We start from the raw sequence: 9824 nt of genomic DNA on the forward strand, positions 1-9824 counted from the left end.
AGGTTACAGATATAGGGAGTGGTGTAGGAGCAGGAGGAGGTTACAGAAATAGGGAGTGCTGTATGGGCAGGAGGATGTTACAGATGGGGAGTGGTGTAGGGGCAGGAGGAGGTTACAGATGGGGAGTGGTGTAGGGGCAGGAGGAGGTTACAGATGGGGAGTGGTGGAGGAGATGGGCAGGGGTGGTATTGAGGGTGTTGTGTGGTAGGCCTACAATGACGGGGCTAAGGCCATGAATGTATTTGAGCATTGAAATAACTGCACAGAAGCTGGCATCCTGTCACCAAGTCACCCTTTATTTACATGTGCCAGTACATAGGCTCTGACTGGCACTGTTACAATAGAGCCAGTCCCTAGAATGAGGAGACTCTCTGAATCTCCTGTTTATAACTAAGCCAGCCTGGAGCAGTGTTTTTAGAGCAGAAAGACTGTGCTATTTTCTGGGTCTGTAGATACCGAGGTGCAAAAATGGCCTTTAGTAGAGTGATGTGATCTTCCTGTTGGATGTGGGAATTAGGGAGAGTTTCCATGTTACTGATGATTTTGTCTGCAGGAAGTGTGTTTGGTTGCAAATCCTATCGGATCACATGGATCGGTTGGGGTGGCAGTTAGAATGAGGAATTTGCAGGAGGTAGGGGCTGTGACAGATGGTAGTTGCAGGGAAAGAGATAAACTGAAGGTACAGTCAGATAGATGGGTGTCCTCCAGGAAAGGTAGGGGAAGGAGGCAGGTAGAACAGGAGTCTCTTATGCCTATCCCCATCTCAGACAAGTATGCTGTTTTGGAAAATGTAGGGGCTGATGGACTCTCAGGGGAATGTAGCACTGACTCCCACGTTTCTGGTACCGAGACTGGCTCTAATGTAACAGGGAGTCCATCAGGTTCCAAGCAATCGATTGGGAGAGGGGACTCACTAGTCAGAGGCACAGGCAGGCCATTCTGCAATCGACAGCGAGACATCAGAATGGTGTGTTGCTTCCTGGCGCCAGGGTCAAGGATATCTCGGAGAGGGTGCAGAATATTCTCAAAGGGGAGAGGGACCAGCAGGAGGTTTTTGTACACATTGGAACTAATGACATAGGAAGAAAAAAGAACAAGATACTGAGGAGAGAATATAGGAATTTAGGCAGGAACTCAAAAAGTAGGTCCTTTGGGGTAGTAATGTTTGGATTACGGCCGGTGCCACAAGCTAGTGAGGGTAGGAATCGGAGGATAGAACAAATGAGTGTGTGGCTGAGGAGCTGGTGAATGGGAGAAGGATTCACATTTCTGGATCATTGGAATCTCTTCCGGGCCAGAAGTGACCTGTATAAGAAGGAGGAATTGCACCTGAATAGGAAGGGGACTAATGTACTGGTGGGGAGATTTCCTACAATTGCTCAAGACGATTTAAACTACTAAGGGGGAGGGGGTGGGGACCCCGGGAGATAGTGAGAAAAGAGATCAGTCTGAGACTGATGCAGTTGGGAAAAGGAGTAAGTCAGTCACGGCAGGCAGGAACAAAGCAGAGAACGAGGTAGGACTGATAAACTAAACTGCATTTATTTCAATGCAAGGGGCAAGATGCAAGAATTTAAACAAGGAATCAGAAGTACTAAAAGGGATCATGAAAAGTTGTTAGCATACAGGATTAAGGAAAATCCCAAGACTTTTTATACATATATAAAAAACAAGAGGGTAGCCAGGGAAAAGGGTTGGCCCACTGAAGGACAAAGGAGTGAATCTATGTGTGAAGCCAGTCCTAAACGAATACTTTGTGTCAGTATTCACTAAAGAGAAGCAATTGGTGGAGGATGATCTCTGGGAAGGGAGTATCGAGTTTCTAAGCCAAGTTGCTATTAAAAAGGAAGAGGTGGCATGTGTCTTAAAAAGTATTAAGGTAGATAAGTCCCTGGGTCCTGATGGGATCTATCCCAGAATATTGAGGGAGGCAAGCAAACAAATTGCCGGAGCATTGACAGACATCTTTGTATCCTCTTTGGCTACAGGTGAGGTCCCAGAGGACTGGAGAATAACTAATTTTGTCCCATTGTTTAAGAAGGGTAGCAGGGATAATCCTGGAAATTATAGGCCTGTGAGTCTCCAGTCAATGATAGGGAAATTATTGGAAAAGATTCTCAGGGACAAGATCCATACGCATTTAGAAGCAAATGGACTTAGTAACGATTGACAGTATGGTTTTGTGTGGGGGAGGTTGTGCCTCACTAACGTGATTGAGTTTTTTGAGGAGGTGATGAAAATAATTGTTGAGGGAAAAGCGGTTGATGTTGTCTACATGGACTTCAGTAAAGCCTTTGACAAGGTCGCTCATGCCAGACTGGTACAAAAGGTGAAGTCACATGGTATCAAGGGTGAGCTAGCAAGATGGACACAGAACTTGCTCAGTCATAGGAGGCAGGGGGTAGTGGAGGAAGGATGCTTTTTGGAATGGAGGGCTATGACTAGTGGTGTTCCACAGGGATCAGTGCTGGGATCTCTGCTGTTTGTGATCTACATAAACAATTTGGAGGAAAATGTGGCTGGTCTAATTAGTAAGTTTGCGGATGATACAAAGATTGATGGAGTTGCAGATAGTGAGGAGGATTGTCAGAGGATACAGCAGGATATAGAACAGTTGGAGGCATGGGCAGAAAAATGGCAGATGGAGTTTAATCCAGACAAATGTGAGGTGAAGCATTTTGGAAGGTCAAGTGCAGGTGGAAATTATACAGACAATGGCAGAATCCTTAGGAGTATTGATATGCAGAGGGATTTGGGTGTGCCGGCCCACAGATCACTGAAGGTAATACTGCAGGTAGGTAAGGTAGTAAAAAAGGCTCATGGCTTCATTGGAAGAGGCATTGAGTATATGGATAGTCAAATTATGCTGCAGCTTCACAGAACATTAGCTAAGCCACACATGCAATACTGTGTACAGTTCTGTACCAGAAGGATGTGGATGCTTTGGTGAGGGTACAGAAAAGATTTGCCAGGATGTTGCCTGGTATGGGGGATCTTAGCAATAAAGAAAGGTTGGAGAGACTGGGTTTGTTTTCACTGGAATGCAGGAGATTGAAGGGCGACCTAGCAGAAGTTTGTAATGTTGTGAATGGCATGGATAGAGTGGAAAGTTTGAGGCCTTTTGGTGGAGTGTGGAGGGGTCAATTACCAGGGGACACAGGTTCAAAGTGTGAGGGGGAAGTTTAAAAGAGATGTGCGAGGCAGGTTTTTCACACAAAGGGTGGTGAGTGCCTGGAACACGCTGCCAGAGGAGGTGCGGAAGCAGAATAGTAGCATTCACAAAGTACCTGGACGAATACATGAATAGGAAGGGAATAGAGGGATATGGATCCTGTAAGTGAGGCCAGTTTTAGTATGGAAGGGCAAAATGTGTTAGCGCAGGCTTGGAGGGCCGAAGGGCCTGTTCCTGTGTTGTAGTGTCTTTGTTCTTTGCTCTTAGGTGTAACAGGTGAGGCAGATGATCACAGGGCATGGTTGGGAACATGAGACTGGGATATGATAGCAATTACAGAGATGTGGCTCAGAATGGACAGGACTGGCAACTTAATATTCCAGGAAGGATAGAAATGGGGGCAAGAGAGGAGGGGGAGTGGTGTTTTTGATTAGGGATAATATTACAGTTGTACTTAGGGAGGATATTCCTGGGAATATGTCCAGGGAAATTATTTGGGTGAAACTGATGAAAAAGAAAGGGATCACCTTGTTGGGATTGTGCTATAGACCTCCCCAGTAGTTAGGGGGAAATTGAGAAACAAATTTGTAAAGAGATCTCAGTTATCTCTAAGAATTATAGGGTGGTTATGGTAGGGGATTTTAACTTTCCAAACATAGACTGGGACTGCCATAGCATTAAGGACTTCGATGGAGAGAATTTGTTAAGAATGTACAAGAAAATTTTTTTATGCTGCATGTGGATGTACCAATTAGAGAAGGTGCTAAACTTGACCTACACTTGGGAAATAAGGCAGGGCTGGTGACTGAGGTGTCGATGGAAGAGAACTTTGTGGCCAGTGACCATAATTCTATTAGTTTTTAAATAGTGATGAAAAAGGATAGCCCGGATCTGAAAGTTAAAGTTCTAAATTGGAGGAAGGCCAATTTCAACAGTATTAGGCAAGAACTTTCAAAAATTGACTGGGGACAGATTTTCACAGGCAAAGGGATGGCTGAAAAATGGGAAGCCTTCAAAAGTGAGGTGACGAGAGTCCAGAGACAGTATGTTCCTGTTAGGGTGAAGGGCAAGGCTGGTAGGTGCAGGGAATGCTGGATGATGAGAGAAATTGAGGTTTTGGTTAAGTAGAAGGAAGCGTATGTCAGGTATAGACAGCAGGGATCGAGTGAATCCCTAGAACAGTATAAAGGCAGTAGAAGTAGACTTAGGAGGGAAATCAGGAGGACAAAGAGAGGACATGAGAACGCTTTGGCAAAGTGGGTTAAGGCGAATCCAAAAGGATTCTACAAATACATTAAGGGACAAAAGGGTAACTAGGGAGAGAATCGGGCCCCTTAAAGATCAGCAAAGCTGCTTATGTGTGTAAACGCAGTAGGTGGGGGAGATATTAAACAAATATTTTGCATCAGTGTTTACTGTGGAGCAGGATATGGAAGATACAGAACGTGGGAAAATAAATAGCGACATCTTGAAAAATGTCAATATTACAGAGGAGGATGTGCTGGACGTCTTAGAATGCATAACTTTGGATAAATCCCCAGGACCTGATCAGGTGTACCTTAGCACCCTGTGGGAAGCTAGGGAAGTGATTGCTGGGCCCCTTGCTGAGATATTTGTATCATTGATAGCTGCAGGCAAGGTGCAGGGAGACTGGAGGTTGGCTAACATGGTGCCTCTATTTAAGAAGGATGGTAAGGAAAAGCCAGGGAACTGTACACCGGTGAGCCTGACATCAATGGTGGGCAAGTTGTTGGAGAGAATCCTGAGGGATAGGATTTACATGTGTTTGGAAAGGCAAGAACTGATTAGGGATAGTCAATGTGGCTTGGTGCGGGGGAAATCAGGTCTCATTGACTTGATTGAGTTTTTTGAAGAAGCACTGAAGAGGATCAATGAGGGCAGAGCGGTGGATGTGATGTATACAGACTTCAGTAAGGAATTCAACAAGGTTCCTCATGGTAGACTGGTCAGCAAGGTTATATTACATGGAATACAGGGAGAACTAACTATTTGGGTATAGTACTGGCTTGAAGGTAGAAGACAGAGGGTGATGGTGTAGGATTGCTTTTCAGACTGGAGGCCTATGACCAGCAGTGTGCCACAAGGATCAGTGCTGGGTCCACTGCTTTTCATCATTTATATAAATGATTTGGATGTGAACATAGGAGGTATGGTTAGTAAGTTTGCAGATGACACCAAAGTTGGAGGAGTAGTGGATAGGGAAGAAGGTTATCTCAGAGTGCAATGGGATCTTGATCAGATGGGCCAATGAGCAGAGCAGTAGCAGATGGAATTTAATTTAGATAAATGTGAGGTGGAAAGGCAAATCAGGACAGGACTTAAACACTTAATGGTAAGGTCCTGGGGAGTGTTGCTGAACAAAGACATCTTGGAGTGCAAGGTCATATATTCCTTGAAAGTGGAATAGACAGGGTAGTGAAGAAGACGTTTGGTATGCTTACCTTCATTGCCCAGTGCATTGAGTACAGGAGTTGAGAGGTCATGTTGCAGCTGTACAGACATTGGTTAAGCCACTACTGGAATACTGTGTGTAATTCTGGTCTCCTTGCTATAGAAAGGATGTTGCGAAACGTGAAAGGGTTCAGAAAAGATCTACAAGGATGTTGCCAAGGTTGGAGGGTTTGAGCTACAGAGAGAGGCTGAATAGACTAGGGCTATTTTCCTTGCAGCGTTGGAGGCTGAGGGGTGACCTTATAGAAGTTTATAAAATCATGATGGGCATAGATAGGATGAATAGTCAAGGTGTTTTCCCCGGGGTAGAGGGAATCCAAAACTGGAAGCATAGGTTTAAGGTGCGAGGGGAAAGATTGAAAAGGGACCTAAGTGGCAACTTTTTCACGCAGAAGGTGGTGTCTGTATGGCATGTGCTGCCAGAGGAAGTGGTGGAGGCTGGTACAATTACAACATTTTAAAGGCATCTGGATGAGTACATGAATAGGAAGGGTTTAGAGGGATATGGGCCAAATGCTGGCAAATGGGACTTGATTTATTTAGGATATTTGGTTGGCATGGATGAGTTGGACTGAAGGATCTGTTTCCGTGCTGTACATCTCCACGACTCTATGGCTCTATATCTGTCAGCCAGGGCTCCCTGATTGGCCCAGGTTAACAATCCCAATCAAGGATCTCATAGTCAAAAAGATCCACCCAGCCCTCATTGCAATCGCTACAATCATATGGAAGACCTTTTAAAATTGCAGGTATTGCTGTGCCAGGAGTCAATGTTGGTCAAACAAGTATCATTTGTTTGAAAGGGAAACCTGATTAAAATTGTTCACGGCTATCTTTATGAAAGGAGTGCCAGCTTCCTGTATCCATTAATCGTAGACTCTATTTGTCAGTGTCTGCTCTCTGAAGCTTATCCATTTCAAGGCATTCACTGAAATATGTAGTGAATGAGGTATAACAGTACAGAATAAGAAAAATCCTTGTATTCTCTTGAGTTCAAACAATTTTTTGCCAGCCAAAGTAGGTTGATAGGGATTGCCAAAGGAACAAATGGATCAGTGAACACAAATCTCAATCTCTGGCTCATTCTGTGCTAATTGGAAACCGCACTGAAGACCTGTGAGTGCCGTTGTAAGATTTCAGAATGGTCTGTAGCATTTTTGTGTGAGCAGAGAGCTCGTGTCTAAAGGCAACATTCTTTTCAACCATGGGTTGTTTCTCTACCTGGTTTCCTCCGATAATCCCTGGCACTGAGATGCCAGGCCATGAGAGGAGCTGCCCGACAGTTATGCAACATCCCAAGAGTTGAGGTGGGGGTGTTGGCATCACACCCAATTTTGCCCTCAATTACTACCCAGCAAGCAAGCAAAAACCTGGATTGAACAGATCCTGTCACCCCACTCTTTCCCTACTGGGCTAATCTACTTAATGGCCTATCACTCTGGGCTGTTGAGTGAACTTGAGCCGAGCCTTTTGCAATAGCTATCGTGTTCCGTCTTCCTTCAGATTGTGCAATTCAGCCAAGGACAAAGTTCCATTGGAGGTAAAAGACCTCAACAAGGTGTGATGTGGAAGATCCCAGGAAAGATATGATAAACTCTGAAGTTGGGACAGAGCAGTCAAAACTTGTTTTTTAAGGTCTTACCTGAACAAATGGTTGCTCCAAATCCAGAATATATTTAGATCCACTCGCTGACTTCAGTTTAGGTCAAAGCCCAAGCATGAATCAAGTCCATATGAAAATTGATGTGTCGAAATACAGCTTTGTTCACTGATGAATATTCAGTCAGTGGAATGCATCACTGCTAGATCTGGTTGAGTGAAATACTTTTAAAGAGTTCCAGTTAAAAGTGGAAGGATTGAGTATGTTTGGTTTTGAATTGTTTCAGACGAGATGCCTTGTGTTTACCATTGTGGATGATGGGTTTTGCTGGCTACCTATGTGAACCTATTTTACACAGTGAGTTGTTATGGCCTGAGATGCAATGCCTAAAAGTAGGATAACAGGTCGGCACAAAATCGTGGGCTGAAGGACCTGTACTGTGCTGTACTATTCTATGTTCTATGTTCTATTGAAATAGGGGTGGAAATAGATTCAATCATAATTTTCCGAAGGAGACTGAATATATGTTTGAAATGGAAAAGTGAAATGTGGGCAAGGGGTTGGGGTAGGGGAGTGGAATCGTTTGTTAGCACTTTCGAAGACAGCTAGAATAGATAGGCAGAATGGTCTCTTACTGTGCTGTACAATTCACTTTGTGATTCATAGAAGGCAGAGGTCGGATCTTTTGACACCTTCAGATATGTACTTCCTAATGCACAGGGAGACATTGTGTGGTTGGCTCACCTCGAGTTTCACTCTAAATGCTGATAAAAGGAACCTTCAAATCCATCAGGGTTTTGAGACATCAAAAGGTCTGATGGGATGAACAATAATTCAGTTTTTAGTGATTGGTAGATATTTTTAATCAATCTGTGACACACCTCTACAACAGGTTGGACTTGAACCCAGGTCCTCTAGTCTAGAGGTAAGGACAGTACCACAGTGTAGCAAGAGTCCATTAGTGGTTGGTAACTTGGTGACAGCGAGATCCCTGTTAGAATTTTAAGAATCTTAATTAGTTACAGCAAATTGTTTTTATTGTCACACAGCAGGGACAGGCCCATTACAGTGTGCAGGTAGTAAATCACAGCACCAAAACAGATCATATATTACCCATTCAGTTTCTGAACAGAGTAGCAAGTACCATTTACTCCTCTGCCTCCTCTTTCTTTATCGTTTTAATTTGTTACCTAGGCAGCTGTTCAGCTCCAAGCAGTATTTGCATTCGCCCACTCAAACCAAAATGCTATTTTCAGTCTCATCTAACTTTATGTTGCTTATCAAACATACCCTCTCTTTTATATACCCTCGTTTTGCTCCTCTGACCCAAAGAATCCAATTATTCTCACCCTCATACGGTCATTTACCCTGCAAGGACAGTCCACAGACTTCACTTTCCTACTTCCATTTCTCTTGTCATACATCTCGCAAAGAGATTTTCTGATCTCTTTACACTTTCTGCTCTTTGCTATTTAGATGTCAATAGTCATTTATTGCAGTGGATGGCAACTCAATTTAGCTCTGGTACAGACCATGACAGATTCACTCAGCTCAGATGAGTTATTCATCACAAATAATTTTCAAAATATACTAGTCTAACTTAGTTGTTGATTTTGAATGATCCATCACGCTAGACATGTGTGTTTAAAAATGATCAACTCAGCATATTGTCAAATGTTAAATGGTGTGGAAGGAGAATTAGACAAACATTAACAGACAAATCTGCTCGTACAGCAACCAGCATCGTTCCCCGCCTCTTCGACCTGTTTGTTTCCTCTCCACCTATCCTCTCCTCTATCCCTCTTCTATCCGCCTCCCACTCTCTCCCTATTTATTTCAAAACCCCCTTCCCCTCCCCCTTTTCTGATGAAGGGTCTAGGCCCGAAACGTCAGCCTCTCTGCTCCTATGATGCTGCTTGGCCTGCTGTGTTCATCCAGCCCTGCACCTTGTTGTCTCGGATTCTCCAGCATCTGCAGTTCCTACTACCTTTGGAGAAGATGCTTCTCCTAGCAGGAGAGACTAGGATCCAAGGGCACAGCCTCAGACAGCCCTTTCAAACTGAGATGAGACGGAATTTCTTCAATTGGCGGGTGGTTAATCTGTGGAACTCATTGCTGCAGCGGGCTGTGGAGGTCAAGACATTGTGTGTTTTCAAGACAGAGATAGAAAAGTTCTTGATTGGTAAGGGGATCAAGGGTTATGGACAAGGCAGGAGAATGGGGTTGCGAAACATTTCTGCCATGATTAAATGGCAGAGCAGAGCCAATGGGCCGAATGGCCAGTTCTTCTCTTATATTTTGTGGTCTATGGAATTCTACTGCTTTATCTGCTTTCGAATAGATATGTCCAACATTCTTTAACACTATGAAGCTCTGTATTCCATCCAGCGCCAGAAAGGATGGTCTTATCGGGGAGAAAGTAGGAGAATGGAGTTGAGGAACTTATCAGCCATGATTGAACGGTGGAGCAGACTTGATGGGCCGAATGGCCTAATTTCTGCTCCTATGTCTTATGGTCTTATGGTCTCCTAAACGTATCAGAATTGAATACCATTAGTTTCCATGCTGCCTCTTTAGCAG

This window comes from Rhincodon typus, chromosome 13 (genome assembly GCF_021869965.1).
Source record: "Rhincodon typus isolate 14 chromosome 13, sRhiTyp1.1, whole genome shotgun sequence".
Taxonomy (NCBI): domain Eukaryota; kingdom Metazoa; phylum Chordata; class Chondrichthyes; order Orectolobiformes; family Rhincodontidae; genus Rhincodon; species Rhincodon typus.